The sequence below is a fragment of the Pteropus medius genome, unplaced genomic scaffold, assembly GCF_902729225.1.
Source record: "Pteropus medius unplaced genomic scaffold, Ma_sr-lr_union100, whole genome shotgun sequence".
NCBI classification, from domain to species: domain Eukaryota; kingdom Metazoa; phylum Chordata; class Mammalia; order Chiroptera; family Pteropodidae; genus Pteropus; species Pteropus medius.
The window spans coordinates 10,637,538-10,646,666 of record NW_024354503.1 but is presented as its reverse complement, the minus strand read 5'-3'; the positions used below and the strand labels follow the sequence as shown (position 1 = coordinate 10,646,666).

The 9,129-nt window shown below is 33.9% G+C and overlaps 1 pseudogene; it reads right to left on the bottom strand.

Annotated features, from left to right (window-relative positions):
- Window positions 1-1,946: 1,946 nt before the first annotated feature.
- On the bottom strand, window positions 1,947-6,439 carry LOC120596269 (SWI/SNF-related matrix-associated actin-dependent regulator of chromatin subfamily E member 1-like; annotated as a pseudogene).
- Between the last annotated feature and the right edge of the window lie 2,690 nt (window positions 6,440-9,129).

Below are 9,129 nucleotides of genomic sequence, written 5' to 3'. Positions count from 1 at the left end.
TAGAACTTGTGTTTGAGATACCAGTTAGGCATTCATTTGGAAGATTCAGTAGAGAGCTGGAATTTTGAATCTGGACCTCAGAACAAAGACTGAGCTGTAGGTAGAGATTGAGACCTAACATTTATATGGGTGTTGAAACCATAGAACTAGATGAGAGAGTACAGATTGAGAAGATTAAAGCAACAAGTGTTCCAGAGAAATAGTTTATATGGAATAAGAAATTAGGTGGAAGAATGGGAGTCTGCAAAAGAAAATAGGTAAGAAAGACCAAAGAAAAAGAAGTAAAAGCAGAAGAGTATAGTCATGAAGAAAGTGATCTATAGAAGAGATTAGCGGGACTAAAGAATAAGGATGACAAGTGGAAGCTACCTTTTTAGAATGATAAAGACATGGGACTGACTGGAGAAGAAGCATTTCCAGATCCCTCTTCAATGTGCTTTAGTAGTACCTGTGCATGGCTACATTTTAGCACATCAAGTTCCTTGAAGACAAGGATTGCATGTAATCTGGTCATGACTTTTGAGTCCATTTGATACCTTGGAAGTGCTCAGTAAATATGTGATGAAGAAGAATGCAGAACTGAGGAAGCATTCTTTAAGAGCTGAAAGAAAATAGGAAAAGGCTACATGTAACTGACAAAGATATAACTGACAAAGTAAGGTTGTTGATTTTTTTATTGAATGGAATCCAGAACTTAGTTTGAAGCTTTTACTTTTGAACAAAATGTTTTTTTCCTTCCCCCAAAGTACCAAAAAAAAAAAAAAGAGAGAGAGAGAGACAGAGAGAGACTAGGATGGATTGATAACATAAATTAAATATGTAGATGTGAAGCCAGGAACCCAAGAAATTTATTCATGATAGCCCTGCTTACTTAGTGATGTAGGATGTGTTTATTGAGTGGCTAACAAATGATAGGCATATACATTTCCTCCCATCGATTCATTTGTGAATCTATATTCATAAGAGAGATGTTTTTAGTTTTATTTTTTTCTGTAATGTTTGTCAGGTTTTGGTGTCAGAATTATCTTGAATTCATAAAGTAGATTTGATTGCTTTCTATATTTTTTTCTATGATCTGGAACAAATTATATAACATTGAGTATACTAATTCCTTTAAAGTTTCAAATAATTCACTAGTAAAACAATCCCTAGAGAAGTTGGAGTAATTTTTTGAAATGTTTTTCATTATGCCTGTGGTTATTATTCAATTCAGATTTTTCTAATTTTTATAAATTTTTATTGTTAGTTTATATCTTTCATGAAAATCATGTATTTCACAGTTTAAAATATTTACTGCATACACAATATAAATAAAATATTTACTGCATGCTTTGAGATTACATTTTATTCTATTTGACTTTTGTACCCTTTCTTTTTCTATTTATTCATTTTCTTTTTCTTAATAACATTTTCTAGAAGCTTATTTTTTCTAATTTTATTGCCAATAATCCATAGGCTCATTAATTCTTTTTTAATTCTTTTTTTCTGATTTTAATCCATTAAATTTTGCTTTTAAAATATTGTTTTTTCTTTTATTTTTAGTTATGTTACTTTATTGTTTTGCTAAGTCTTGTCTAATAATGTGTATGTTTAAAGTCATGAAATTTCTTCTGAATGTAAGCTTTTGCCATCGATTCCTCTATGACTGCTTTCTATTATTTTGTTTTTGCCAAGTAAGTCTTTGATCATTCTTTTATTTTTATTTTTATTCTATGTCACTGCAGCTATTGTAAAGTAACAAAGAGCTGACTTTTCCTACCCTGATTTGAAAAGCTTTAAATATGAGCATTTATCTAGTTAATTTTCAGATTGACAGATGATGTTTGGCATTTTTCTCTGTCATTATTTCACATTTTATTAACATTTCTTTTAGTTATTTTAAACTCAAAAACATTTTTTATTTAGAAAATATTTAGAACACATAAAACAAGGCGACATTTATTCTTTTATCTTGTCTCTGTTATGGGATCTGTTGCCAGCTCCTTCTCTGTTGCCCTATTGCTCTCTGAATCAATACTACTATCACTGGTTCCTTCTGCCATACTGTCCATCCCCTCCTGCTGCTTTAAGAAAAGCCCATGAGAGTAGTTGAGCCTTTTTTATTGTTCTTTTGGCTTTCTGTTGTTTTTTTCAAGATGTGTTTCCTCTGACTCCATTGGAATGTTCTCGTTTTCCTTCTTTTCTTTGGTCTTATTAGCTGCTTGCTCTTCCTCAGCAGCAATACTGTTCTGACTGCATTCAGCTTGCTCTGCTGCTTCTTTCTCCCTTCCATCTGCCTTTTGCAAGCCTGTTCCTCCGCCTGTGCAATTTCAGCTGCAATTTTTTCCATATTCACTTCCACTTTCAAACTACACAAACTTTTAAGTTCATCCTTAAATGAATCTGTACTTCCCAGGAATTTCCTTTTCTTTTCCTGGTGTTGCTCCTCTATTTGAAGCTCACCTTCTAGTTTTCACTGATGAACATTTAAGGACTAGACCCATTGTTTGAGGGCCTGCATTCTAGCTGTTGTGACAATTGACCAAACGTTTGGCACCATACTCTCACTAAGGATTTCACTGAAGAGGTGGTGGTTTCTCAGGAAATGGGTGGTGGCTGTAAGCTTCATTGAAAAGCCATCATCATAATCATCTGGATTTTCAGAAGGCTGAATGCTCATGTAAGATTCTCCTTTCTCCATCCAAGACTGTCTTTTTTCCTTTAAAGCAGCTTCTGCAGGACTTTTTTGCAGTTTTGTATGGTATGTGGGGGAATTATGATAGGCCTTCATACTCTGTATTTGTTTAAATATTCTTGTGATTTTTCTTTCTTTCTTTTTTTCATCAGTATTTGTTTAAATATTCTTGTGATTTTTCTTTCTTTTTTTTCATCAGTGCCACTACATGCCATCTCACCACATGCCAATAATCTTGCCAATCTTTCACAACTTTAGATGAGGGTTAGAAGCCTTTACTTGGTCCCAGACCTTTCTGCTATACCTCATGTAGGGCATCAGTGGCTTATCTGGTGGCTTTGGGAGTTTCGGAACTGTTATACCAGAGGATGCCATGACCCAGCTGCTGAAGCCGAGTTCCCTCCCAGCCTGTAGTTGTAGGCAAGATGACTATATGGATTGTATCCCACAAACCCTGGTGTTCTGGGTATTTGTGTTGCAGAAGCTGGGATGGGAGCTGGAGCATAAAATGGTCTTTAGACATTTTGGAAGATTAAGTTCTGTTATTTAAGAATGAATCTGAGACACTGTGGGCAGAAAAAGCCTATTTCTTTTATTTTTTTACTTCTGCTATGTGAGCTCTATCTTATGTGCCTTTGAATTTTTTTATTTATTTGAAAGTTCATTAAAATATTTAAAAGTTTTTGAACATTGATTTTTAACTCTAATTGTTTTAATGCTAATTGTTTTAATCATTAAAAAGTTAGCCTATTATAAAATTAAAAGTAAAAGTAAAATAATCAGGAAAATACAAAAGGCGAGAAGGAAACAATCATAGTTATTATGAAATTAAAAAGTAAAATAAGAAAATAAAAAGCAAGAAGGAACGATTCATTGTTAATAGTTTATTCAGAAATGTAGGGAAAGTAGATTATTCTTCCACATGATTTTTTTCTTTTAACGTGTTTCAACATGCATATATTAACTACATAATTTTGTTAAAAGGAGAAAAGTGTGATATAAGAAAAAGAACAATATAAAGCCTTTTTGTTCCCTTGTAAAATAAAAAATCTAGTGACTTCTTTATGCCTACCACTACCACTTGGTAACCTTGCAAATAAAATCTAGGATGATAAGCCTCAATTTTTTTGTTATTAAATTACATTTGTATGTTATATATAATTTTTCAAGAATAATTTTTTTTATTTACTAATACTCTATAAAACAAGTAAACTTAAGTCAATATATTTCATTGGAATAAAATGCTAGTAGTAGTCCTTGAAAACCTTATTTTCTCATACTTAAAATTCAAATTAATCTCTTAGTCACTAAATGATTTTAAGAAAGTTTTTTAGGAGGAAGAAATTAGCAGTATATTTACTTTGTAGAGTCGATCATATTTTTCTATTGCCTTCGTTTGATATTCTTAAATCATAATTTTTTCTCTCACAGTTATTTATTTTTCCATTTTCTTCTATTTTGCGAGAAAGTCTAATCGTAATTTTGTTGCTTTGGGCATATAGAAGAATAATTTTTTAGATTTTCAAGCTATATTTTTCCCCCTAGATTTCTCACAGCTCTCCTACCACTCACTCAAAGACAATCAATGTTGCTCATAGGTAGAGCAGGCCTTAGACTAGAACAAAGGTATAATAATTCAGCTTTGAGTTATAGTGAAACACTAATTTTCAAACGTAGGCTTCATTGAGTTTCATAAGTTCCAAAATTCTTCTTTTAGCTGCCACTCTGTGTTTTACTATAAACCAAAATAGAGGGGCATGATTTGACATAAGATAATTAGTAGGAAAGAAGAAGCTTTGATAATGAGCAAGGAACTGTTAGACTTCTAAGTTCTTTTTCTCTGCATTCTTTCCCCCTCACCCTAGGGTCTGATCAAACAAAGGTGTGGAATGAAGTGCACTAGAAAGAGGCAGAAGGTTTTCAAAGAAATTCCTAAGCAAAAAGCCAAGAGTTTCACTTTTTAAGTAGACCAAAAAGCTGAAAAACTAAGGAAAATTCTGAACATTTCCAAAAAGAAAAATTGGCACCTTCTAGAAGAAAAATGGTGTCTATCAAGTGCTATAGTAAAGATCCCTAAGGGAAGAATCTAGACAGATAGCCCTAAGCTAGATCTCAGATTGCCATTGCCTTTGTATGGTATCTAGGGGACTGCTAGTTAGAAAAACAGCAGGGCTAAGAGAACCTTAAACCAGAAAAGGCCTGAGTTCTAGACGAGGAAGCTACAGAATGCAGAGACATCTTGAATTGAGGCTATTCCAGGATTGGAGACTTCAGCTGTATGTGTTGGCACAATACCCTAAAGAAACCAATTGAGGACAGCCGCTATTCCGTAAACACCAATATAATATGCCCAACGACCAGATGAAATAAAGGACTTACTTTCCAGTAGGGCAAGTGAGAGTCTATGCAGATTTATCTGGTGGCTTTTTTCAGCTGCAATTTTTTCCATATTCACTTCCACTTTCAGGCCTCTGTCCTTTCATGACATGATATTTTTCCCTGGGTATACATGCCATCTGAGGAAAAAAGGGGGAAAAATAATCCCAGGAAAGGAAGAAATAGTACCTGATAGAAAAATGCTTTGTTTAAGATTTAATCTAAAGGAACTGTGTACATCAGATAAAACTAAAATTAACTAGTTTAAGAACCCTCATCTTTTAACTGTAAAGGTTTTGTATCAAGATAATGGCAAACATTACAAACATTTTTATATGCAAATTATACATATTTTTGCATGTGTAAATTTTTTTTGCCTTAGCAACCTACATTTTAAAATTCTGCTTGAGCATGTTTATTGATTTGTTTCTTTTATAATCATTGAAATTATCAAATTTTGCTAGAACCTACCTAGATGTGCATTTTGTAAATGAATTTCTATCTATACACTCAGATGTGAAAAATTGGAAAATAAGGAAATTTACTGCTATGTTTTTCAGTATTGTTTCTCACCCCTCGAGACTGTCAAATATGTATGTACTGAATCACTTAGGCTCTGCCATCCACATCTACCGTATATTCACTTATTCTTTTTAATTTGTTCTTTTCCTTTGTAGTCTCAGAGACCTAGTTTAAGTTTTCTTTATATTCCCTATTTGATTTCAATAATGCTGATTCCTTTTCTTAATATTTTTATGATGAATAATGTCTTTGGCTGAAAACATTCATGCTACTCTTTTCTGATCTCTGTATCATAAGGTCTAAAAGCCTGGGAACTGAATTTTCCTGAATCTCTTACTAAAAGAACTCCTGATACAGTTCAAGTTCTGTTGATGAGGAGTATTCACATGAGATTCGGAACACAGAAGTCATTTTATTTCCCTGGGGACCGGTGACATACACTAGTTTTGGCAAAAGAGTATTTTTGCAAAGTTCTTCACTTTTTCTTGCCATTTATCTGTCCTAGGACCATGGAGCAGCTGTGAAGTGGTTTCCTGCAGGCTGAAATTACTTTCCTAAGCTAGGATTTCTTGCCAGGGACTTTTATTATAGAATTATTAAATTGTGTCACTTGGTTATAAAGTCATCCCACAATTATCTCCTTACTAGAGTCTATTATCCTCCCTTCTGCAATCCCAACCTTTTATTTTAAATCTTCTTGTCAAGGTAAATGAGGGAAAGGGACATTATTTTTCTGCTACAGCTCTTATTACACACCAACAATTCACCTTTGATCACCTTGTTGGACCACCTCTTAGGGAGGCTTCTCTTCTAACTGCCTACATCAACCCACCTTTTCTTGCCTTGTGCTTCTGTGCTTAGGGACATCTGGGTGACAAGGTAGTGGGACTAGAGGCCAGGTCAAGACATGCTTAAGGACATTTATTAAAACAAAGCAAGGACTGATGTTTGTGAGTAATCATGGTATAGACTTCCAGTGCCTACAGATGGATCTCTTTCAACAAGGATTAGATGAAATCCTAGTACCATAACCTTGGGTTCGGCAATGATATGACACCAAGGGCACAAGTAAACACAAGTAATAAAAGAGAAGAATTGGTTGATGGAATTCATCAATATTAAAACTTCTTTTTTGCTAAAGATATCATGAAGAAAGTGAAAAACTCACAGACAGGGAGGAGCTATTTGCAAGTCATATATCTGATAAGGGACTTGTATCCAGAATGTATAAAGAATTATTACAAGTCTATAGTAAAAGACAAGTAACCCAATTTTTAAAAAACAAAATATTTAAACAGACATTTCCTCAAAGAAAATATATAAATGGCTAATAAACAAATGAAAAGTCACTCAACTTCATCCTTCGTGCAAATCAAATGCACTGTGCAAAGCAAAAACCCAATGAGATATTATTTAATACCCAGAAGAATGGCAATGATAAAAGGAAAAAAAAAAAAAGACAGTAACAAGTGTTGGTGAGGATGTAGAGGAATTGAAAACCTTAATAAAATTGGAAATGTAAAATGATGCAGCCACTTTGAAAACCACTTTGAAAGTTACTCAAAATATTAACATAAAGTTACTCTATGACCCAGTGATTTTACTCTTAGGTCTCTACCCAAAAGAAATGAAAATATGCATGCAAAAAGTTGTGCGCAAATACTCCTATCTACATTATTCATAATAGAAAAAAAATGGGAAATCTCCATCAACTGATGAATAGATACACCACACTTTCTATGGTGTATCCACTCAATAGAATATTACTCAATAGTAAAAAGAAATGAGGTTCTGATATATGCCACAACAGAGATGAAAGATGCCAGTCACAAATGACCACACATCATATGACTCCATGTACATGAAATGCCCAGAATAGGCAAACATGTAGAGAAAAAAAAGATGAGTGGTTGTGTAGGACTCAGAATAGGAGGTGGAAATAGGAGGAACTGCTAATGGGTACAAGATATTTTTTGAAGTGATAAAAATGTTTTAAAATTATATTATGTTGTTGATTGCAAAACTGTAGTATATTAAAACCATTAATTGCTTCGTACTCTTTAACGGGCTGAATAATATGGTATATAAATTATATATGAATAAAGCTATTGTTTAAATGTTTATTTTAGCATTACAGGAAAGAGCCACAGATGCACTCTCTCTGCCAAGCACCTGGTGCTACTTCAGATACATCCGGATATTATCCACTACTCTTTTGGCAGAGGCCTGACCCTTTCTGCCAAGCAACTAGCAAAATTATCAGATAATAGCTCAAAAATCATCATTCATGAGGCAGTTGATGGAAGATGACACTTTATAAAAAAGATGAGATATTTTGGATTAATGTAAAGTGGGCAAAAGTGTGAGTTATAACAAAACCAGTGTATGAAGGTTTAAAATATTTGGATAGATGTATGGGTGAGGAAGGAAGAAATGACCATGGACAGCTCTTAAGAAAAAAGTGGCTGCCAGGCCTTCTGGTCGATGGTACGGATCTGGGCCTCTGGCTTTCCAAGTGTTATGGGTAGAAGCTTGACTTTGCTCTCACACGTCGAGACAGATTGCTCTGTTTCTGAGGTCTAGGATGAATTAGCTAATAACTTACGTGTGTTGCAGCAAACAGAGATTATAGCTTCCAAAAATTAAAAAAGATCAATCAATATGTTCAGATTAGAGTGATTTGAAATTTGGCATGTGTTAGATTTTCATATATATATTGTTAGGGCAGTGAATACAAGAGAATCAAGAGTCGGTAGATAATCACTTTTTCAAACCATGAGTTAGGTAATTGTATTTTAAACTTCCACAATGCACTTAACTTTCTCCTCCTGTTCTCTCATGGAACTGGTTGTGATTTCACAAGTTCCTTCACATAAAAAGATATATCTGTGGTCATTCCTTTGTCAAACACATCTTCCTATCTTTCCTAAATATTCCTATCTCTGATCAAGGGTTTTCTCCTCCTCTGATGGAGAATTAGCTGTTTTACCCGCCTTTTTTTACTTTGGCCACTCTAATTAGGATGACCTTTGACCTCCATGCTCACTCCTGCCCCCTCTCCTCAGCAATCTGCTTATCTTCAGGCTCAAGGGATTCGGACCAGTGAAAATTTTAAACAAGCACATCTTCCCAAGTACTTGTTTTGAACCTAACCATTGAAAAATACTTAATTCCCCTTTAAATGTCTTCTACCTCACTCTACTAGAGTTGAGCAATGGAAAGAATTCTTTAAAATACTGTTTGAAGATATTTTGTTTAACCAGAATACAGTATTTTATTTAAGATAAGAATCAATTTTCAGAATGCAATGGAACTTCTACTTAAATAAGAAATGAAGACTTTCTAGATCAGACTGTCTTGCCTTTTCCACAAGTCTCTGTTGCTCTTTTAGGCTGCTGTTGAATACATATTAAAATTTTTGTGATAGTAGAAAAGTTCTGATTTTTGTGCAAGATGTATATTTTAGACTGAGGCTGTGTTTTCTGAAGAAACGAAAATTAGACATAAGCCCCCAAACCCTGAGGACTGATTTCTTTCTGAGTGTCACCATCTTCTCT